Here is a 25,858-nt window from a genome sequence, read left to right on the forward strand (position 1 = left end):
AGCTAGTGCAAAGAGTGTCCGGATGGTGGCCCATTTTGTTGTGGGAGCAAAAGTTTCCTCATAATCGACCCCTTCCTTCTGTGCAAAACCTTTTGCCACAAGCCTAGATTTGTGCTTGTCAAGTGAGCCATCAGCTTTGTACTTGTTCTTGTAGACCCACTTGCAGCGAATTGGTTTGGTTCCAAATGGAGGATCAACCAGCTTCCAAGTGCCATTCTTTATGAGGGCATCATACTCCTTCTGCATCGCTTCTTTCCATTCATCATGAGAAGCAGCTTCTTTGAAGGAAGTTGGTTCAAAATCTGTAGACAAGTTCAATTCACAATCATAAGTAACATCCATATCAACAGGTGAATTAGAGTTATCTACATCACCTCCATCTTGTCGGTTTGTATTTCTGGTTCCTGTTTTTCCAATTTCATCGGGATGAACACTTTCAAGTGTCTTTGTCAGCCACTTTGGGGGACCTTTCTGAGATGGTCCAGGCTGCTCTGTTAATTGAGTTGGGTCTGAATCAAGATTGAGTCTCCCAATCTATCAATTACATCACTTAAAGCATCATCCGTTGTTGGAGTGTCATGCAGGGGAGATTGTTCTTCAGAAGAAGATTCCACATGTTGATCTAGTATAGGAATCCCCCCTTCAAGATGTGGAATCTTATTATCAAGCTCTTGAAATGATTTCGGTTTTGTGAATCTATCCAAGCGATCAAGTTGCCGCTCAACAACACTGTCAGATTTGGATGATTCAAAAAAAATGACATCTCTAGATAAAACAAACTTTTTATTTACTTCATCATAAAGGCGGTATGCTTTAGATGTGTTTGAATACCCCAGGAAGATACACTTACGACTTCTAGCACCAAGTTTGTTTCTATGTACCTTTGGTATTAAAGCATAACAGGTGGAACCAAATATCCTGAGATGTTTTACCGAAGGAACATGTCCATACCACAATTCATAAGGAGTCTTGTTTCTTATAGCACTAGATGGACATCTATTCTTTATATAAGCAGCACATAGAACAGCATCAGCCCAAAACATTGTCTTTACATTTTTGAAGAAAAGCATGGATCGTACCATATTCAAAATTGTTCTGTTCATTCTTTCAGCTACACCATTCTGTTGAGGATTATAAGGTACAATTGTTTGATGTTTAATCCCATGTTGGCGAAGATAGTGTTCAAATTCATTTGATGTATATTCTTTTCCATTATCAGTGCGAATAGACCCAATATGAGATTGTGCATCATTTTCAATCCACTTATGAAAATTCTTGAATGTTTGAAAAGCATCAGATTTGTTCTTCAATAAGTAAACCCAACACATTCTGGTGTAATCATCAATAAATGTCATGATATATTTATTTCCATTTGCAGAAGGAACAGGCATTGGACCACATAAATCTGAATGAATAAGTTCAAGCTTCTTATGTGCTCTTGAATGTGAATCATGAAAAGACTGTTTGCTATGCTTTCCTAGAATGCAAACATCACATTGTTTATGTTTTCTAGGAATTGTAGGCAAACCAGCAACACCATTTTTCTTCAACAAGCGGAGACTATTATAGTTTAAATGTCCAAATCTAGCATGTCATAATAAACTTGATGGAAGTGTACCTTCATCATGATGAGAAATATATGAAAAATGTTGTGCATGAGCAGAGGTTCCTTGCAGTTTAAGAAGTCTTTCTTCTTCTATACCCCTCATGACAAGTGAATGGTCAGATGCCTTTCTTACCTCAAGCTTTCCATCAAACATATGAATGGAGTGACCTTGCTGGCGGATGTGGACCAGGGACAGCAAGTTTCTCTTGAGCTGTGGGAGATATAGAACATGATCCAGAAGAAAGTCTGGAAGACCAGGCAGTTTAAGCCTGATTGTGCCAAGCCCTGATGGCTTGATTTTTGATTGATCTGCAAAGTATACTGCTCCATCAACATTGTCAGTGAAATCTTCAAAAAATTCTTTCCTACGAGTCATATGACAGGTTGCTCCTGAATCAAGCAACCAGTCATTTTTCGAAGAAGCAAGTGAAGCATTAAACAAATCTTCACTTACTCCAATGTTACATTGTGCCTCAATATAGTGAGCGGATTCAGGTGCTTTACCTTTGTCTGTGTCATCAGTTTTACCTTTCTGCTGATTTCTTCTCTGCTCAATCTTTTCCCATGGTAGCTTGCATGTAGAAGCATCATGAGATCCATTTCGTTTGCAGCGAATGCAATGTAAGTCTGCCTTTTCTGCTTGAGAATGTCTGCCCCCCCTGCCTCTGAAATATCTTTCTCTTTCTCTTGAATGCATACTGTAACAAAAATTATTTTTGCTGATAGAAAAATAATTTTGCTGATAAAAATTACTTCTGCCAAAAAAATCCTCACTTTACAGCCTTTTAAATCCCTCTAATGTGTGACAGAAGGCATCAGAATTTCATTGAAATATTATAACACTTTATGCTTCAATACAGCATAAAAAAAAAAACTGTGCAAATGTTCTGACTGATATGACTTTGAATGCTTTCGAAAACTGCTTATATAACCCCTTTGAAAACTGCTTACAATACAATTTCAATAACTGAAGCTTGCCAGTATTTTGAATACAATGGAAAACTATAAATACCGAAAAACTTCATCCAACACTCGATTGGGAAAATAATAACATGTCAGGTATGTCTCCAAGCTGCAAATCACTGGATTTGAGTCTGGATCATTTTGTGATTTCAGCCTCTCTATAAACTCTCTTGATATAGCATTTAACAGTTTTGTGAAAGGTCTAGGATATGCTTGATAGAGACGGAAACCAGCTATCTTCAAAAATATATCTAAAGCAGCTGCGGGAGTGCACTTAAAAACGCAGTCATTAATAGAACGCAGTCATTCTTTCACCGGCATTCAATGCAAAGAGAGGGGCCCTTAAACAGCGCTTCAAATGCTGCTCAAATAATTACAGTACACAGCCCAAAGAAATAGCTTCCACAACAAAAAGCCTCTGACCTATACGTTTTAGATAACTATCAATATAAAATACAAAGGGACAGCTTTCTTAAAAATGATTTCTTCGGCAAATGCTGCTCCATAAGACATCAGAAATGCTGCTCCAACGCAGTCTTCAATACAACGCAGTCATTCTTCAAGAAAAAACGCAGTCACCATATCATCAAACACAAGATTCACCTTCAGAAATTGATTTCTAGAGAGATCTCTTATTGAAGAGCTGAAGAGTGGCCGGCGGGGGTGCCGCAGTGGGCTGGCTATCTCCCTACCGCATGGGAATCCGTCGGAAGTCCTGATGATCCAAAAGCAGTGTCTCACTATGCACAGGTCATGAAGACTGTGAGAGAAAAGGCTGGTTTATATTCAGAATCACAACGCATCAGCAATACAATTCGTGATTTTACAGAAGGAATTCCAGATGCTCGGTCGTACAAAGGAAATCTGCTCAAGCACATGGCAGACGGAAACCAGTGAGCCAAACGGGCAAATGAGTGAGCATGCGGATGTTATGGTATCTACGCAGCTGGATAGAGGCGTTGGACGGTGGAAGACGGTGGGAGAACGTTACATACCATGTTACATGCATCTCTGGGCAGCGACAGAGACAGAGTAGGCAAATCGATTCAGACAGATGCGTTGGAATATGGACAGATATGTCAGGTCAGAGGCAGCGCAGAGAGGGGCAGCGAATTCAGACAAACATTTATACAAAAAAAATGCGCAGTCTCCAGGACAGAGGCACGGATGCGCAGAGAAAACGGATGCGCAGTCTCTCAGGACAGAGGTTTCATGAGGGCGCAGAAACCTGGCAGAGGCAGGAGTTACAGTTATTTTAAGGCCTGGGACCTGAGCTCTGATACCATGTCAGGCCAGCTTAACTCCAAAAATTAATGAGCGCAAGAAAGAACTGATGATTTTATTCATTAGCCAACTATTATTTATATACATACATAAAACGGATCAGTTCATCTTCTAGATGACTGTCCAGTTCACCCATCCGTTTCGGATTAGGTGTCAACAGTGTGCAATGTCTCTTCCTCTGTAACACATTCATCCCACAAGAAACTCTAATTATCTTATGGTCCTCAAAAGAAAAGAAATAAAAACATAATTCATACAATCAATAGATTGTACAATATATAGTTTGAACCCCTTACCCTCAAGCTTGCGAGCTTCTTTCTCTTCCTTGAGCTTGATCAACCTTGCCTCCTCTTGCCTTCTATAAAATTCCATCTTTCTACACAACTCTCTTTCTTGTTTTCAAAGTTCTCGGAGCTATGCAAGTCTCTCTTCTCTTTCTTGCTTCAGTCTCTCAAACTTTCCTTAGCGACGCCTAGCTACTTGATTCTGAAAGATATTATGCATTAATCATAAAAACTCCACAGTTAAGCGGGCTTGAGCCAGAGGCGATCTGGGATGGGTGACCTCCCAGGAAGTCCTGGTTACCAGGTGCAAGCCCCAGAAGTGATGATTGACGCTATGTGATTTATTTCACTAGTTTCAATCCCACTTCTTCACCCCTGTGAGCATCACCCGATGCAATGAGTGCTAAGTGGACTATTCAAAAATCATGAGAAATTAATCAATTACGACTATCTCTCATGGAAATGGTCATAGATGAATGACCTACTTAACGCAGTTGAATCCCAAAAAATGATATCTAAAACTAACTTAGTTGCAGTTCCAGGAAGAAAAATAGATCCTGGCATGATAGCCAAACATCAAACCAAAACCTCAACATAACATAATATGCCAAACCTTACCTTATCAATTAGCATTTGGATAGGTCTATTCTTCTCCACATTATTTGTAGCATATTTTTGTCTTCTTTGTCCAATTGCTTGCTACCATTGCACGAGTATCATATTAGAGAGACCATTTAGAACATAAAACCAAAATACATCAACTGCTTAATTTCAAGAACTTGTATACACTAAAGCAAGCTATTTAGTCCTAAATTAATTAACTATTAAACAAATCTCATAGACTCGTGAAATTTCTTCTCTTCCAACTGGTATATCATTATTAGATCCAGAAAGTCAAAATCAAGCTAACTTCTTCTTGTTGTTCAAAGAATATTTGATCATCTACCAAATGTTTTCGATAAGCTGCTTCAATAAGATGGGTTTCCTCTTCTCTTTTGGCCATTTCCAAATAATCCATAGTTTTTGCTAGTTTCTGAAGTTTATGTTCCATTTCCTGCCTTTTCTTAAGCTCCTCATTCAAAGCCTGCTCAATGAGGGTCTACTTTGTGACCTTTTCCTGCAAGGAGATAATAATCATAGAAAAAGAATATCAAAGTATAAGAATTCCTCTATAACCAAAAACAACTAGCATTTTCAAAATTTATTTAACAGAACTACAGCATACAAGGTACAAGGCACATAAGTATATGTTGCATACCCTTCAACAGAAATCTTTTTTCCCCTTTTCCCTTTGCTTCTCTCAGCTTCTTGAAGAAAAAGTTAGGCTTCCTCCAGTTGCTTCTCTTCAATCTCCCTTTGATTCACTGCCCTTCTCTTTAGTATACGTAGAGTCAAGTATTTTTTATTCTTCTTCTGTTATTCTTTGCTACTTCAATCTCTTTGACTCTTCCTCTCGTTCCTTTATAAGACCAGTAAAAGTAAAAAAATTCAACACACAACATTATCATAGAGAATCTCCTATAAATCGTGATATAAAAGGCTTGCACCACCAAATCAAACAAAAATGATAGACCATTTCAAGCATTTGTCACTCTTGCTCCTCCTTGGGCCTCTCAATCAAGACTCTATAAGCACAAATCTTTCTATGCTCTTTCTCTATGACCTCAAGCAATACTAGGAAGTGTTGACTTGCTTTTGGGACTTTCTCAACAGAAGGCAGTTGCACGAGACTTCTAGCCTTGTTTAACCGTTTCACAAGAATAACAAAATGATCGTGAATATTTTCTGATTTAAGCTCTTGCATAAATAAATTGAGTGAAGAGATTATATTATGCTCTCTAAAAAATAATCCATGCTAAAAAGTTGAATCCTCGAAATTCTATATTTTTATACAAAATATTGAAAATAAGCAAAATTTTATTACTTCACCTGACTGCCAAATGGTACAATGCCTCTTAAATGGTCAATCTTCAATTGTACGAAATTGTACTTCACAACATCCACACTAAACCTCTCTATAACAGAAAAATCAGAAAATGGTGTCATATTTGATAGGACCGTGATTTTCATTGTTTGATACACTTCTGATACTCGAAACACGCAAAGGTTAGCTTTAGAAAACCTCAAGAATTCTATTTTTAGAAGACAAAAGAGAGTGTTTATACTTTAACACCAAAGTGTAAGAAATATATACCAAATCCAATATTTTCACACCATATGGCATAAAATAGTAGAGATGAATGAACTGAACAAAGTAATAATTAAATTCCCCATCACATGTTGTAAGTTGTGTAACTCTAAAAGTAGGCCACATTTACAAATCACAAGTAGTCACACCACAAAATAATAGAAAGCATGAAATGAAAGTGGGAATTAAAAATTTAAATCCCATCAACTGCTGTAACACTCTCAAAGTAGTTTAAAAATTTAAATCCCATCCACTGCTGTAACACTCTCAAAGTAGTTAGCCTTTCTACAGCAAGAATTTATTGCTCCATTCTACAGCAAGAATGTATTGCTCCAATTGCACTTCTTGGATCAGAGAAGTTGGAGGCAGTTTGTCACTAAGCTTAGAGAGCTTGCGTAGCAGTGGTTCAAATTTATCAGCAAGATCTAAAGGGTGAAAATCATTTTCTAACAGATGATACAAATATTTCACTTCTCGCAGAAAACATGTCATGACACCTTTGGAAACCTAAAATATAATAAAGACACAAGCTACCCACATAAGTACATGTTTCCAGTTTCTTTTCCTGAACCCAAATATCCTTTAAATCCAGTACGACTAAATTATATTCACATATCCTCAAATGTTAACTTATATTTCAAAGCAATAGTTAACCTAAACCAGTTGTTTATAAGCAATAATGGAGATATGTAGAACCAAATAGTTTGAGGTGAAGACGCTTTTGAATTATTAAAAAATGAAGCGCATTATTATTATATGGTAGAAACATTATTATAAGCTATTAATATAAGTAGATATTGTAAAAAAATCCTAATATGACACCACATTCAATCTAGTTATAATTGAAACCAGGTAGCTTTCTAAAAAACAAATGTACAAGCACAGAAAGTGCTTAGCAGAATATATGTGCGCTCTGACTTCTCAGCAACATCAAGGAAGGAATTTTAATTTAATTAATAAATGCTTTAACAAGCTCTATACCTATTACTTTCCAATTTAGATAGAAGTGTTGAGCATGACGGCTGCCAAAAAAACATATTATTAATGGACATATTGGGAGAAAACTCCTTGAACCAATGATAAAGTATAATACTTATATCAGAAAAAACTATACAAATGCAAACATCTCAAACAGTGACAGATGCACTTAATCCCTTTCATTTAAATACCCTACCACTTCTCTGGTGTCCTTTTTAGCATTCAAACTAAATCCCAAAAGATGGCCATTCTTGAACTTCTTTCCTTCTTATTCTCCAGTTCAAAATGGTGAACCGCATGTTTGTGATCACAGGGCATAATAAAAATGGAAGCTAACAATACATACGATGCCATCAACTGCAAACATTTATGTGCTAAGTTTTTATTGTAGGTTTTCTCGAGGATATAGAGCTTGCACCATGCATAAACATGATATAAATGACTTTCTTATATCCAAAATATTTTTTTTACTTGAATAGTAGATTGCCATCATTTGAGGTTTAGGAGTCTTCTTGACCATACACATAAGGCCATGAATATCTTATATGGAGAAAAGTTTCCTACACATCATATTCCATTTGTCATAAGAAATAGTTTAAGGAATAAATATATTACAAATAAAAATTTTGCTCACCAACCTGCCAGAGCTCAAGCTCAGTTGCAGCCTTTAGTTGCTCAAATCTTGTATCAAGGTAAATCTGCAAGCTCGCAGGGAGATTCAGGTCAGGCCTGTTTCTTTGATCCCTGTAATTATTCAAATTCATAAGATGATTGTTTCTTATTTCAGAAAACCGACAAAACTCTGTTGTCTATTTATATTGTAAACAAAACTGAAAGTCTCGATGTGCAATCATCTGCCAATCCAATTAGGATTGTAGTCAACCATACTAGAATAAAGACCTTATTCAAAACACTTTTTAATAGGCAACTAAAAGACAACAAAATATTTTTTCATTTCTATAAACATTAGTTGTTATATCCACTGCACATGCTAGAAGGAGTGCAATATGTGTCTTTGTCATTGAAATAGAATATACAGAACAAACTATAAAAACATTTAAAGCTCCTAAAACAATACGACTCAGGATTAATCAATGTTAGTGCATCCATGGTTGTGATTGGGGCAGTCTATTTCGAGTTGTTACTGAAATAATTAAGTGGAATACACGACAACAACCATTACTATACAAATTTCCAAATTAAGGAATTGTTCCATCTATTCCAACATTATTTAATATGCACTCACCGCATATAGTGTTTCCATCTTTGAATTGTTACAAAGTATTTCATGTACGTTCCTATAGGTTTCCCAAAGAAACTTAAACCATGGGGTAACCAATTCCTGATCAAACCTGTATTTCCCTTTCTCTCCACTGACATAATTGAGCATCAAGTCCTTTGTCCTCTTCTCTACCTCTTAGTCCTCAGCATCAAGAGTGAACTCAGATGCCTATGCTTGAGCTTTAGCCTTCTCACTAGAGAGCTGGCAAAAATATTTGATAAGCTCCTCCAAAGAACTGAAATTCACTCGCTGGCATACAATGTGATACTGAATAAGTCCATCCTTTGTAAACCTGAAATGGCTCATATCCACACAAAGTTCCACATATTTGAACATTACCTTTTATAGTGTCTTTTGCCATGCTCTGTACCACTTTGATGTTATCAAGTCCTGAAGTGCCTGTAATGTTGTGTGCTTCTGGCCAACATTCATCAACTCTGCATACAATTTAAAATAAAGCTCATTAATTTTCTATATCATTACTTAAAGAGTTAGGCACATATTTCTACATCTGCGAATATATTACTGTGGTTTCATGTGTTAACATTTAGGCACTGAGAACATGCCATTTATTTTTAATAATTATTTTTCTAAAATATTTCAACTTAGCCCTGAAATAATGAGACAAGCACTAATTATGTATTCTTCCTTATGTCAGTGCACAAAAGAGTCAACATTGATAATTTATTATTATTCTCCGTAATCATCGAAGTAATGTGAGATAATAATAAAAAATCAGGAACTCTCATGACATAAATAATCATGGAAAATCGCCCAAGAATTCTTAATTTTCTATGTAAAATAAAAAAGTTCAAAGACCCTCTCATCAGTGACTGTGAGATGAATCAGAAGAGTACAACTCTGCTGGGAAGTGTATCCTTGCCCTAAGTCACACACTTCCTGTTCGAGTTCAGTTCAACAATGATTGGGTTCAATTTGAGTTCAATTTTTCCGATGGGTTCAGATGAGGTTTTCCATTAGGTTTATCTATAGTATATACATTTTCTATATATATGTTACTATAGACTTGGAAACTACAAGGATATACTACATGCTTGAGCTGTGACATGATGTTATTTATGAGCTTGAGCTGTGGACTTGGTGAATGAACATAAGGTTTTCCAAACCTCAATTTTTTTTTAGGTTCACCAAATTTCAAACCTCAAAATTGAAGTTCAAAGAACCTTGTAACATAGTCCTTGCTTAAGTAGGTTTGAAGTGAAAATTGAAAACAATTGTAAAACAATAAAGAGAAAATATACTAGACTTGTTATAATTTTATTGTAATAAAAAAAGCTATAACCAAACAGTGATGGCATATCTCTGTCTTATTTTTGTAATTAAAAATACCATGTATCAACACAGTCATATCAACCATTACAAACAACATAAATTAATATTTCTTTTTTCTGAAATCCAGCATAAAAAGAGAAAAACATTTTAAACAATGGGAACATTCGACAAACAAATCAACGAATGCACATTATCGGTAGAAACAAGTAAAACGGTTAAGTTTTAGGCCAACAACACTGAATTTGATTCAAAAGCTTAGTTTTTTAGTATAAAAAAGAAAATTAAACTAGATACGTCCTTCAGATCCTAAATACATAAGATTTTTAGTATGCCAAAATTGGCATGAACTAAAAAAAAGTGACCTCATATATATAGACAAGGCTACTGAAAATGAATCCCTATACATACTACCCTGTAATGGTCCTTACAAAACTTCAAGGTCCAAAAAAATTGGCAACAAGGGTGTGCTACGAATATGAAGGGTTAAAAGCAATTTCTAGGGTGAAAAGTTTAAAATACCAAAAAGTAAATATCCATTATAAAGACAAAAATTAAGACAATGCAACGACGAACGTTTGCAGAAGATACTCTGAATCTTTAGCGTCCATTAGCATATCTATTACATCACATCTTAAACATTGCTTAGATGTGCGGTTTTTGGAGAAAAAATCAGAATTTCAAATACATATTGGCAATATCAAAACCCAACCCTAGAACATGATGAACCCAACTATTACAAAGAAGCACAAACCCTTTTGAATCTCAGGACCCCATCTAGATACACAGTTCTTATAATTTCAACGCTAAAAGAAAATTCCTCCTATAAACGATTTTATCATACCAAGTTGTTGAAGCTTATAAGATAATACAAATTTAACAAATGTTTGAAATTAAACAACAACAACAAAAAAAAAAGTCCATGTAACGATAAATCTATGTAAATGATACGTACCTTTGGCTTGCTTGAGACTATTTTCCGGCTTGGAAAAGGTCACCATGATGATCAAACCTCGCAGAACTCAAAACACCACAAACCCACCAATGTTATGGATAATTGTTGGGCTATTAGAAACATGTGGGGGATTTCCCCAAACCCTAAGTACCAGAGCACGAAAGAGCACCAACGCAGATTGGATAATGCAGCTGGAGATGATCTAAGGGCCTCGCCAAAGAAAACATCTATGATTTATTTTTTGTTAGTTTTATGGGAATTGCAAAAGAGGATTTTACAATATTTTGAGGGCGACTTGGATTTGGCATGAAGTGTCTAGGCTATGATCCTAGTTGAACCTTCAATTAATTTACTAGTAATACACCCTACTATTACATCAAATCCTACAACATATCTTATCTAGAGTATGGTAGACAAAAGACATAAGAATGATGCATATAACCCTTGATTACAACATTGGTGTTTCTACCCAGGCATTTCAGCACACAAGGTTCCTTTTCCACCCTCAACTAAGCTCTTCACACACAGATGTCATTACTGGCAGCTTGAGAAAAGGGAATTTTGAGCAAACCTATCTACCAGGTTATACAATGTTCCAAGTAACCGCCCTTTACTTGGCTTATTCATTTCCTCAACCTCCTTCTGCTCTTCTTCTAGCTTTTTGCCCTTAAAATGGCGGCTTTGCCACTTCTTCTTGTGGGAACAGTGCTTTATCGATTTCCTGCACAAAGATTCTACCATCAACGTAAATATCATGATCATACAGGTGCGGAGTTGTCTGTCCATGCCCAAACATAACAATCCCATCTGCTTCCTGAGTGACCACCTTATGAGGGACCCTAAGAGTATCATACTTGACCTTATCGAACCTCCTCACATCAATTTACAAGCTCTCCTCAGTCTGAGACTCTGATACTCTAGGATAATGTGATAATACATGATCCTATCTAGAGCAACCGGTTCGCTCAACTGATCTGTTGTGAGTTCGCTCATTGCCTCATCATTGGGCACCGAGACAGTGATGCGGTAACCCTCTAAAATGAGCTTGGCCATCTCAAACACCAAGGAGGTCAAGTTCACCAAGATATCAGCCATCTCATTGTAGCCACCATAAAGCATCACTGTGTGAATGAAGTCCTTGACCTACCTCTCCCAATTAAACCAATGGTGCCAAGAAGTAGGACCCAGTGCAGATGCAGGTGCCAACCAAGGCCCAGGGTCCAAGGCATAGTATATTGAATGCACTAGAGGAGGAGGAATAGAATAAAGCTTGAATCCCGAGCCTGAAACTGACTTTTTCATATATGGTCCATCAACCATAGGTGACCCCTCAAGCTTCACAGCCAACACCACCCCACTCCTCCATGCATTGAAATCATCCTGCACTGACTTGGCAACCAAGACTCTATCAATTCCATGAATGACCCCATTTGGCTTCACCACAACATTAATGGGATGAATCACAGCCCCAAAATCTACTCTCTGGCCATCCCCATTCACCTCAAACTTGAGCCCATCTCTGTTCAAATTTTGATGGGTCTCATTCCTCCACCAAAATCCTCCTCGACACCTCTTGGTACTGAAGCAAACACTATAGAGACCTTAGGTTTTCGGGCTCATATAGGAACCGCTTGAATTCTAGATCCAAATTCTTCTCCAAAAATCCATAGTTGGGAGCAAAAAATGTAATGTTGTTGCTTCCCACCACCTCTTCCAATGGTTGCAGCAGTAGGGCCTTCTCCACCAGCTCTGCAATTTCAGTGTAATGTGAATCCAATAATGCAACCGATACTGAATTTGAGTTTATTGCAGAGACCTGTGTCTACGTATTCTATATATGGAGTTGTTTATAATGCGACTTTTTTTCCTGCCGGATTTAGACCGGAAAAACCCGCCGGAAAGCCTTTCAAAAAGTCGCTTTATAGACTATTTCATTCCTCGTGTTTGATTGTGCGAAAACTCTAGTTTAAATTGAGAGATCCCTTGCGAAAAGTGAAATCTTTTAGTTCCTTTGAATGCCCAAGTCATGGATCGTGTAAAACTTTGTAATTTTGTACTATATATGTTATTAATCATTGTCGTTGTAGAATCCATAATGAATCCATGACAAAATCCACAGCGAAGTTAGTGCGGATTAAGTACGGGGATATATAGAATGAAATAGTCTATAATGCGACTTTTTGAAAGGCTTTCCGGCGGGTTTTTCGGTCGAAATCCGGCAGGAATTTATTGGAATTGCAAGTTTGATAGCTAGTTTCTGCACAATGAAAGCGTCCTAGGGGTTTTCGAGGGTGGTGAATCCAAATATGCAGTTAAAAAACCATTTTACCTGCAACAAATCAAGATTTAACCTCAATTTCTTCCGCCGGATTCCGTCACCGGAATCTCCAAAAAGTCGCATTATAAACAACTCCGCGAGGAATTACAAATTGTAGCAACTCCAAATCACATGGGTAGAGATGAAACTCAAATTCATGATAAATTCCCCTCAAGTATAGTTTACATTAAAGCCAATTAATCATTAAAAAAGAGACTAGAGATGGTTGATCACAAAGGTTTAAAAATATAATAAATTTATGTGCCATCACTTGTTATCAATCTTGTCCTATTAAAGTTGGTTAGGTTTATCTCGTTGATTAATATTAGGTCTATCTCGTTTCATAGTATGGACAGTGTAACACCCGAATTTGGTACATGAATTAGAAATGTTTATGTGTATATACAATGAATGGAAGGGCTAAACAATTTAATATATAACCATTATACATGGAAAGAAATAAAAATAATTAATTATAGGAAAATAAGGAGAGACTCATGGGAGGTTATGATTCCATACGTGAGGGGGCTAGGGGGGTCCAAGGGAAATTATACATGTTTAGAATCCCATGTTACTTTCATAAATTATATTATTATTAACTATTGTCCACATTACATTTACTAAAGCTAATGATTGAATGTATGTAAGAGGTTGATAGAAAAGTCATCTCACATAGTCACTAAGGAGATGGGATAGGTCTCTTGTGATAGAAATTATATCATAGAAATAAGGCTTCTGTGATCATTATCAAGTGTTTGAGACATGTTTTCGGCGATAATCACATCGAAATTCATTCATCGACCTGTTTCGAACAAGCAAGTGTGGTTCATCATTAGGACAAGATGAAGAACGAGACCTTGGCAACGAATTAAATAGAGAGATCGAGAATTCCAGAGGCTAGAGAGAAACAACTAATTTGACCATAGGAAACGACAATAATTGACTTGGCAACAACTATATTTGACGAGATCAAGATTTAGGGAAGAATTAGATATTTAATTAATAAAATAGTTAATTTGTTAGATTTATTATTTAAATCTATACTTAACTAAATAAATCTATTTTTAGTTAATTAAAATTATACGAATTAAGAACATTAAAGATAAAAATAATCTATTATTCTCTTGATTAAACTTCATATAAACTTATATTACTATAGGGAATATTATAGGATCAAATAATAATGAAATAAATATTAAGTTAACTAATAAGTTAATATGATTGCAAAGTTTATCTAAATGTAACCAATTAAGCATTATATCAATGAATGCATGTAAGAGGTGGGTGAGAGAGTCATCTCTCTTAATTATGACAACATAAGTTGAGTATAATCACTTGGGGGAATTGTGTGAGTCCAATATCCATGGAAGAATAGGGAAAGGGAAACCCAAGTGGAAGAAGAGAGTTGATTTTGCGGGAAGGGAAGCAAAGAAAACAAATAGAGTTGGATGTTGGAAAAGAGAGTGGGAGCCATATTGTAAGTGAAAACCAATTTCTAGAGCTAGGTTTTATGCTGAGAATTAGGTTGTTATATTTGAAATGATATTTCCATTGAGAACTTGCTTAAGAGCCCATGTAAGGGTCATGAGAAGGACTCCATTTGTAGCTAGATTTCCTAGAGCCCCTACCTAAGATATTTTTGACTAGTTTGCATTGGAGCTTTTCAAGGGATGGACATTATATGAGAAATTGTAGTGTAGAGAAGGAAATCCCATCGCTTGAGTTGTGCACACTGATAGAAAAGAGGTTTGGTGAACTAGAATTGTTGTAGCATTTGAGGCAACGTGAATTTACTAGGTATTGGGTTATATGTGTGGATTGTAGCCAACCATAGGAGCATATTCATCCTTGTCGACTAATAGCCTTACCTTAAGGGTGGCCTGTTGTAGAGAGTTAGTGTGGTGGCATCTACATGAAGTATTTTTGAAAGAACCACACATCATGACCTCTGGTAATGGATCTTGGACCTATATGGGGGATCTTTAGTGTCATTAGTATGTTTTATGTCATAGAAATGGGTCTTATGCTTGTACGATGGTAAAGGGATGTAAACAATGGCCTCAAGCCCAAAATGAAACTTCTTTGGCTTACATTGCATGAAAAAGACCATAAAGAACAATATAAATCCTCTTTGAGGGATTTTAGGACTCCATTTAGGATAAGGGTTCCATTATGAGGTTATCCACATCATATGGGATCTAGGGCTTATATATTAGCCAAGGAATGAAAAATGGCCTTAGACCTAAACAAGTCTTTCTTATGTTTAATGTTCATGAACAAGATATTAGAATGGGAATATGGGCACAATTAGTATGTTTTTCATAATAAGAATGGGCTTTATGGCCTCTATGATCGATAGGGAAGGAAAACAAGATCCTTAATCCCTAAACAAAACTTCTCTAGTTCAATGGACGTGAATAAGGCCCCAAACCGCAACACATATCATATCTAAGATATATCTAGCCTTTAGGTGCATTATGGGTGCTATTTGAAGGTTTTGTGTGCCATGGTTGGTGTTGAGCCTCAAAATTACTCTTTCCCTAGCAACTCTTCTCATTCCTTTTCTTTGATTTTCCATGAGAAAGATGCATTCTCATCACCAATGACTGGTATATACTGTCTTGAGGAGGACATTTAGTGATTTACATGTTATGATTTTATGTTCTACTTTTTGAATAAATTTTTGTATATTAGCTACGGAAGGCAGCCTATTCTGCAGCTGATCAGCTGTTCCGCAGCTACCTCCATGCTCTAACAGGTTCCAGGTGTCAGAAGGAGAAACTAGCCACATGGGTAGCCTGGAAATCATTGTGACATGGACCCTTTCCTATTCATTTAGCCCAGGTTGACAAAGAAGATGGCATAAAACTATGGTCAATGGATAAGTCAAACGCAGAGAGACCGAAGATAACATGACTCTGTTTCGTGGTTAATTAACACGTTTCACAGTGATGGGAAGCGTTATCCGGAACAACTACTTATACCTACGAACTCCAACAGCCACCTGTACAACTGAATCCAACAACCACCATGTCTTGGATTTATGTCTCCAATAGCTGAGGAAGAAATTCTGCATATCTGTCTTCTACGTGTTTGGCTATAGCATGTTTTTCTCCACAAACAGTTGTATGGTTTTTCTTATAAATACTTGTGTAAAGGATCAAATAAGTTAGTAGTAATAGTGATAGTTTTATTGTGAAATCGAAGTTTTAAACTCTGTAATTCCTAGGCATTTTGTGTCCCTGTTTTTAATATGAAGACCACATGTTTTATGGAAATCTGAAGGAGTTTTCTTGGAGTTGATTGAGCAAGCATAGCCTAATCAGTTGCAGAGGGCCCCTGCACTGAAGAAGGTTTCATTTCATTTTATTTTTCTTCTTCTTGTTAACTGTAAATTCATCATTTTCTTTCACAGTGTTTATAATCATTTTCTTACTAACAATGTTTATAATGCAATTTTCATCATTTTCTTATTAATAGTATTCATAATTTAGAGTAGCTTCTTTTTGCTTGATCTCTTTCTAGTTTTTATCAGTAGTTAGAAGTTGAAACTCAGTAATGTAATCTAGTTTACTTCATTCACTGTTTTACTAGTCTTTAAATTCTCAATTAGACTAATCAGTGCCATTTACTGTCTTTTCCATTTTATTTTTAGTTCACTGACTCATGGTGTTAATGAATGTTTCTAAAAAACTCTTCAAGTTGATAATTCATCCTAAACTAAGTGGTTGAACATTTCATTTATGCAATGAGTCTTTGTTGCATCTCTATATTTGTTTTCTCTTAGAATAATGAAGTACATAATTCCTCAAATGTCATCCCAAGGAGACTTTCTCCCAAAATTGAGAGGCAGAGTAACTAAGTATTTCATTTAGTTTTATTTCTGTAATTAGTTAGACATCAATTGCAAATTTCACTTTCAGTTTTAATTCATGATTTGGAAATAATAGTGAAACAGGAATAGAAACTTTGTTTTCATTTCTTGCTTAAGCTCTACTTCCAAGTCTTTCTTAAGCTCTGTTTTCATTTTTAGATTTTGAGCAGTCTTTACGAAAGTTAGATTTAAGTTTTTGATAATTACATTGTAAATCATTAGGAACTAAAGACCAAGAACCCCCAAAACAACATAAAACACAAAAACAATGAAGTAAGAAGGGTTATCTAGCACAAACAGTGCACTACACTTCATCAGTTTACGATACTCAGATTGATAATTTATGTAGAGCAATTTAGGACACTAAATTGACTAAATAGTTGGGTCTTGGGGCCTCGAAGTTTGGCCTTAATATTATTAGGAGGTATTTTGCACCATGTATGGCACTTGGGTCCTTGACCATGGTCAAGAAAGGATCATAGGTGCTTGGGTCATATTTGAATCTTCCCATGTTCAATCTTATTGAACAAGTATTTGAATTACCACACATGACATATCTAGGGGATATTTGGCCTCTGGGGGATATTTGGCCATTGGTATGGTTTACATGATAAGAATGGGTCTTGGTGAATGTACTATCTCGAGGGGAGGAGAAAAGAGGGCCTCATGACCTAAATATTACCTCTAGAGTTCAAGGAACATGGAGTAACCCTCAAACAACCACATAGATACTCTCTGAGGGATATTCGGATTTCAACCTAGATGTGGAAGCCATGGCATGTTATTCTACATAAAGAGCAACAAGAATTGTTAGTACGTATGGTTTTATAATAATAGTGCATGCACATTCTAAGAATGTGAATGCGCTATTATAATTTGTGCACATTTTTATAATGCACGTATCTATAAAATTATTTGTAGAATAATATGGCTTTAGATTAATCTAGATTTATATTAATTGACCAACTTTAAATCAACATACTTTGAATTCAAATTAATAAAATCATTGTCTCTATGAATCTATTGCAATAATCAACCATGGTATGTAACAACACCACAAAAAACCCACAACAAATAGTGTGTCATCTCTCTAAGACGTGAGGAAAAAATTCCTATTAACCCTTAAAACCCTTCTATATCAATTTCAAACTCTCTTTCTTGTACCTCCCTCCAAAGGGAGTATAAGACTATTATATATTGTAAATTTATACTCTAGTGTATAAAAGTTTTGTAATTTTAGCATTATAGATGGATTCATAGACCCCTTTAATCTATCTACCTAAATTTTAACATTGCAGACAAATTTAGAGACCCCCTCTCTAAATTTTACACTATAAATGCATTCAAAGACCACTTTGTATCTAAATTTTAATAATGTAGATGGATTTAGAGACCCCCTTAAAGGGATCTCTGAATCCACTTGCAGTGTTAAAATTTAGTGAAATGTAACACTTCAGTATCAAAATTGCAATTTTCCATTTCTCAAGTGACATAATTAACAATGACTAGCATAAACAACTAACTCATATACTTGTTAGTTGGTCATATTTTTATTCTTGAACTAGAGTGGTTTTTTACGTTAATCATTTTTAATTTTGTTACTTATTATCTAGCCATATATTTTAGTCGTGGACTAAATTAGTCATTTAAGTTAGTCACTTTTAGTTGGGTGAGTTATTATCTAGTCGTATATTTAATCCCTAGACTAAACTAGTCATTTAAGTTGGTCTTTTTTAGTCAGGTTAGTTAAAATTGCTCAAATTTAGTAGTAATTCACTTGAAATAATTGTGGTGACTAACTTTTTTAGTCATGTAGTCACTAATGTCTCATTTTGTACTAGTGTCATCGTGGCGATAACAATGACCAAATAACCATAAATAAAGTATGTATCCCACTTGTAAACATCCTCATAGGCTTCAAATAGCTCATTCAACAAATAACTACACCAATTGAGCTGCTCCTCATGATTGCGGGCTTCAGTGATAGAAATGGCATCTAGTGTACACTCGCCTTTAGTGTAATGGTGCATCAACTTTCCTGGTATAATGTGACATGCAAATTTTATTCAATAATTGTTGATCATGTCAATAATAGCACCTCGACCACCTCACTGTGTTCCATATTTTTTGTAAAATTTATCATCACCTTTTTTCTTACCCCACTTTGAGATAGTTTGGAAAGTGGAAGAAACATTTGCGCCACTAGCTGACAACCCTATCAACCTGTAAATATCATTAACATGTATAGGGTATTCGCAGTCAAGCCATAAGGCCCCGCTATTTAATCAACTGATAAGAAATTTTGTACACTTCATAACTGCTCCAGTGGTACCAAAGACGCGAAGGTTTTGCAGAGTGATCAACACAAACCGCTGCAAAAGCCGTAAATCTAACTCAACATGGGAAGAACCACTACCACCTTGATTTGCTAAAGGTTCCATAAAAAAATTGGGCTTCAACACTGGAAAGAGGAAGGAATCAGCCAAATGATTATCAACCAATGTGGTTTTCTTACACTTCCAGAGAGTGTCCTCCATAGCCATAATGTGAGAATTTGAGAGTCCTAGAGAGACAACACGTTTAGAGAGACGAGTCATGGATGAAGTTTGATGACAATAGACAATATAAATGAGAGGCCGGAAATGAGGTTGAGAGGCAGAAGGACTTGACATAGGAGTCAAGGTGAATAATTCAACCAAACAAACACTCACAATGAAGAATCATGGCAACAACATCCATGCTATATAGAAAACCTTGACAAGGCGCAAAATGATTAGACCGTTAACTAATAAATAAAGTAACTTCCCAAAATCAATTTAAATGAGGATAATAATGATGACTAAGACGTTGACTTCAAGTAGATGATGTAATGACTCAAAAAATAGATTATAATTATGGCCAATTAATAGGGAATGATGACATAGTTGGAAAACCGACAATAAAAATATGTCATAAGGTATTACAAGAAATATTGTAATAATGACTAGAAAAGACTACTAATTCTGACGAACTTTGACAAACATGACACCTAACAATTGTACGTCAACCCTCCTATGTACACCATTTCATCATGGTGATAGTAACAACCAAATAAATGTGAATAAAGTATGTAGCAGGGAAAAATTTAAGGATGGAAATTTATCTTAAAGATTAGAAACTTTGGCAAATCTTACTAATGCATAATATGCAAATTATAAAATGCTTGGTGATATTTTAGTAAAAATATTCAAACTTCTAATGATTTTATATAGTCTCTATAAAATTTTGGCAATTTTTAAGGTGAAATATTTTTTTCTTATAAAATTTGGGCAAATCATTTTTAGGAAAAAATGGGAATTGGCGAATCTTTTTTTTGGAAAAAGCATGGAAAATTAGCCCATCTGCGAATATTAGCCCCTAAAATTTTCCCTGATATGTAGGCTACTTGTAAACATCCTCATAGGCCTCAAATAGCTCATTCAACAAATAACTACACCAATTGGGCTGCTTACCATGATCACAATCTTTGATGACAAAAATGAAATCTAGTGTACACTCGCCTTTAGTGTAGTTCCGCATTAGCTTTCCTCCTATAATGTGACATGAAAATTTTATTTGAGAATTATTAATCATGTATATAACAACACCTTTCCCACCTCATTTCATTCCATACTTGGTGTAAAATTTATCATCACCCTTTTGCTTAGCCTACTTCGAGGTAGTATGGAAAGCGAAATAAACATTTGTACCACCAGCTAACAATCCTTTCAACCTATAAATATCATTAACATGTATAGGTTATTCCTGGTCAAGCCATAAGGACCCACCATGCAATTGATTGATAATGGATTTTGTACACTTCATAATTGCCCCATTGTTACCAAACATGGGTAGGTTTCGCAGAGTGATCAACATAGACAACTGAAAAAGTTGGAAATATAACTTAACATGAGAAGAACCACTACCACCCTGCTTTCCTAAAGGTTCCATTAAAACTTCAGGCTTCAATGCTGGAAAGAGGAAGGAATCAACAAAATCATTATCAACCAATGTGACTTTCTCACACTTCCTGAGAGTGTCCTCCATAGCCATAATGCAGGAATCTTAGAGACCTATAGGGGCAACAGTTTTAAAGAGATGAGTCATGGCTGAAGTTTGATGAATGTAGAAAATGTAAATAGGAGGCTAGGAATGAGGTTGAGGTATAGAAGGACTTGACACAGGAGCTAGGGTGAATACTTCGACCAAACATACACTCACAATGAAGAATCCTAGCAACAATATGCACACTATATAGAAAACATTGACAAGACTTGAAATGATTAAAGTGTTAAATAATAACTATGGTAACTTCCCAAATCAAAATCAGCATAATAATGATGACTAGGATGTGGATCTGAGGTAAATGACATAAACAACTAAAAAATTAGATTATATTTATGTCCAATTAACGAGGAATGATGACATATCCAGAAAATGGAAAATCAGAATATACCAGAAGGTATTATGGGAATGATTAATAATGCTAAAAAAAAATCAACTAATTATGATGGAATTTTACAGACAGGACACCTAACACATACTCCCCCGCTAACCACAATCAATTGTGGTGGGTCGCAACTAAACGAAACTGGAAAAACTAATGAAACTACACTTATTATCGCAACTAGCATGACTAACTCAATCCTACACCTAACTATGTCCTCCTTTCAAAGATCCACAAGTACCTAAAAATTTTATTATCCATAGTAGGGCTTCAGGCATGCACCATTCACCCATCCCAGAAAAAGAATTTGATCCAACTACACAAGCTTGACAACTTCTGAATCTCGTACCTCTGTAACCAGGAAAGGCCCTAACCAGTGAATTTGTATCTTTCCCGAATGCTTCAAATATTTGTTGTCATAAAGCAAGACCTGGTCGCCAACAAAGAAGGAATTCTTCTTTATGTGTGAGTGATGCCAAGACTTTTGTCATTCCTTTTCGACAATTTGGTGAAAATCTACCAAAAATATATCCTCATCTAGTTCTTATAACTCTTGTAACTTCTCTCTAATAGATTCATCATCTATCATTTAGTATCATGTGCAATAAATAGATTAGGGACAATAAAATTAACTAGTACTACGACTTCCTGAGCATAAACAAGCTGGAATAGAGTATACTTATGCAACCACTTCATAGTAGAAAGATAGGCCCATAATGTAGTTGGAACACGTTCATCCCAATCATCCCTATTTGCAGAAAAAATCTTAGTAAATCTCTCTCCAATATTTTATTAAAATCTTCAACCGTGTCGTTTTCTTACAGATGATATGAACTACTTGTATGGTGCTGAATCATAAAGTTTCATAGTAATGTGTCAACAATATCCTTAATTAAATGTGATCCTTGGTCACTTGTAAGACTTCTGAGGTATGTAAAGCGAGTAATAATATTCTCAAAGATAAATTGTGCAACAATATTAGAAATAGAATCTTTGATAGCCGCAACTTCATCCCAATGCATTAAGCAGTCTATACCAGTAATAATATATCGGGCATGAGAATGTTGCACAGGAGGATTGATGGGACCCAAAAAATTGACAACCCACTTTTCAAAAGCTTCAAGTGCTCAGACATGATGTAATGGAAGATCATCTTGCTGCGATGGTCGGCCAACCTATTGGAAAACATCACATTTCCTAACACACTCTTTTGCATCCTTGGACAGAGTGGGCCACCAAAGCCCAAATTGTTGTACTTTCTTGATGATTTCTTATCCTCCTATATGACCTCCTGCAACACCAAAATGGCAGTCCCATAGAACATTTTCTTTCTCATAATCTAAAACACATCATTGAAGGATATGATCTAGCCCCATTTTATATAGTTTCTCTGTAATAAGATGATAATCGACAGCCCAAACCAACATATGTCTTTTCTGATTTGTTATGTAATCATCATGGAATTTTCCAGTGGCAAGGAATATGGCGATACCTTCCAGAAAGTCAGAAACAACATCAACTTGAAATAAGTCTGCATCAGCTAGTTGGTCATCCACTAATCCTCCTCCTTCAATAGACTCTAACCGAGAAAGATGGTCAGGTCCCACATTAGTATTCCCCGGTTTTACAATAAATTCAAATGTGAATTCTTGAAATAACAAAACCCACCTACATATTCTTCCTTCGAAGAAATGTTTACTCACCAAATGTTTTAATGCAGAATGATCAGTAAAGAATTTTAAATGGCCTCCAAGTAGATAGTGTCTAAACTTTTGAAGCCAATACACCATAGAAAGGGCCTCTTTTTTTGTAGTTGTATAATTCTTTTCAGCTATAGAGAGCTTTCGGCTGATAAAATAGATAGGATGATCTAGATTACCTTCACTTGGCTAAGCTAGAATGGCACCCAGAGAAATTCTAGAAGCATCTATGTGTACATGGAATTCCTTGTTCCAATTTGGATAGACCAAGATCGAAGCACTAGAATTTCTTTCCTTCAAAGTATCAAATGCAAAATCACATTCATTAGTCCACACAAAATGTTCTATTTTCTTCAACAAATTTTCCAAAGGAGCAATGATCAAAGCATAGTTGTGAATAAATCGACGAAAATATCTTGTATGCCCTAAAGTGGATCGTAACTGCTTGATACTGGTGAGAGGTGATATATTCAAAATGACTGCAACTTTCGTTGGATCTACGTAAACTCCATCCCTGCAAACAATGTGGCCAAGAAGGGTACCAAAGGGAACAACAAAAATACTGGTCCTGACGATGAACCACACTGGTTGGTTCGAAACTCGTCGACAAATGATTTATCTTGTGATTTTCGCTGAAGATCTTCTGTTAAACAAAAATACACTTTTTTCAAATTTAAATAGATTTTCAATTACCCACAATGATCAAACATCACTCACATGATACTGGAATGATTTCTCAAAAGACTATATACAGTCCATTAATCCATATAAAGTTCCAAAAATTTATGATTATACTCTTGGAAGGCTGCAATAACAATCATTGAAAAAACAACTTGGGCATTCTTGAGACCGAACGACATGACATGATAGGTATCAGAACCCCACTCAGTCGTGAATGTATCCTTATGTTTATCATCTTCTACAATGTCCACTTGGTGATATCCTGAAAAAACATCTGTAAAGGAATATGCTTCATTTCTAGAAACATTGTCCAATAATTCATCACTAAAGGGAGTACGAAATGGATCAAGAACATAGGAAATATTAAGGCTTCAATAATCCACACAAACCTGAATGTCATTTGAATCTTTCTTATCCTGAATTACAATGGGATAGATCCACTCAACTTCATTAACAAGAAAAATGAGACCAATTTCTAACATCTTTTCTATTTCCTTCTTTAATTTCTCCTTTACTTTGGGATTCAATTTATAAGGTCGGTGTTTAATAGGTCTTGCATCCAGATTTAGAAGAATTTTCATTTCTCCTAAGTCTCCATTAATTTCTTTGGGTTATGAAACTGAGGTAGGAAAAATATATTTATATTCTTTTAGCAGGTCAAAAATTTCTTTTGTAGTATGCTCATCCCAGTAATCACTAATGGAAGCCAGCTTAGGTTTCTCTTTAGTGCCAATATTATGCTTTTCAACTTCAATGGCTTTAGGTGTGGAGCATCTTTAATAGGATCATCCTTTATATTTCACTCCCCTTCAGACTCTTTGAAAGTTAAGTGCCTCAAATCTTCTAAATCATCATCATCAAGGTCATGATTCACCTTTCTGCAAGCAACAACTTCATGAAAACCTAATTCATATATGTGTTCAAAAATATCTTGGGAAGTATAGTCCTCAACAAACTTCCCTATGAGGAACAAACATCTTTTAATTTCTTTCACTACAAGGAAAATACCTTCTAACAAAGGTTTTTGTGGAGGCCCCTATAAAAATAGCCCAAAAATATGTTTGTAGTGAAGGTGGCAGGCATATGTTTTGTCTGATGTTATTTAGATGATGCGTCTATAATATACAAGCGCACTGATGCTTTACTATCCATACAGGCATCGATGCTACATATAACATGGTTCACTGTCGAAAATTTATTTTTATAAAATAAAAATAAAAAAACATGGTGCACTAAATAACACAATGCACTGGTGTTTGAATAGTTGATAGAACCGGTGTCCTTCATATAGTAAAACATATCGATGCATACCAGTAAGGAGCACCACTGTAGTTTTACATTTCAGAAAAAATGTGGTGCTATTTTCCAACAATGCTCTGGTGCGGTAAGATCATCAAAACACCCCGAGGCATCTTCTAAAGCACATCGCTAGGCGGATTTTAATTTCTAAAAAAATAGTGGTGGTATATTAAAAACACATCGGTGTAGTACCTGTATAGAAATGCCCCTAGGCGTCTTGAGAAAAACACTACGATATTTATTAATTAAAAAAAACACAGTTCTTTTCAATATATCATGCACAAGTGTGGTTAGAGAAACACAATGGAGGAGGGTTAAATAAAAAAACCCTCCCAACCGTAATTTTCATCTTTACCATCTATAGTGTGGGAGAGCTCTCAAGCACTGGTGCCACTCTTGCCACATGCAACCACCCTGAGATCGGTGCTTCTCTGTTCACCATCCTTTCTGTACCATGCTCACTTTCTAAGTTTCCAAATTTTTCAAACCGTTTTTAAAATTTGTTTTTCTCCATTACATGTCCACAATGCCTCCCCGAAGGCAAAATGTCCAAGTAATGTATATATTTATTTCCAATTTATTTTTTTGCGGATTATAATTTTAAATTAGGTTAAATTTTCCATTGTTTTTGAAAAAAAAATTCACTGCGCGATGCGCTTGATATGTTCAACTTGCACTGATAGCGGTGTGCC

At 35.7% G+C, this 25,858-nt stretch overlaps 1 pseudogene across 1 annotated transcript in view; it reads right to left on the reverse strand.

Moving 5' to 3' along the window:
- Window positions 1-4,997: 4,997 nt before the first annotated feature.
- LOC149181201 (fasciclin-like arabinogalactan protein 15) overlaps window positions 4,998-25,858 on the reverse strand; it is a 39,994-nt pseudogene continuing 19,133 nt past the window's right edge. The window contains exons 5-10 of the transcript XR_016256721.1: window positions 10,831-12,652; window positions 8,550-9,022; window positions 7,942-8,047; window positions 6,067-6,152; window positions 5,396-5,596; window positions 4,998-5,254 (exon numbers count right to left, since the gene is read on the reverse strand). The product of XR_016256721.1 is annotated as a fasciclin-like arabinogalactan protein 15 (transcript). The remainder of the gene's footprint in view (window positions 5,255-5,395; window positions 5,597-6,066; window positions 6,153-7,941; window positions 8,048-8,549; window positions 9,023-10,830; window positions 12,653-25,858) is intronic.

The sequence above is a fragment of the Pinus tabuliformis genome, chromosome 3_2 (assembly GCF_031772625.1).
Source record: "Pinus tabuliformis cultivar Carrire ecotype Pingquan chromosome 3_2, CPIR1, whole genome shotgun sequence".
In the NCBI taxonomy this organism is placed as follows: domain Eukaryota; kingdom Viridiplantae; phylum Streptophyta; class Pinopsida; order Pinales; family Pinaceae; genus Pinus; species Pinus tabuliformis.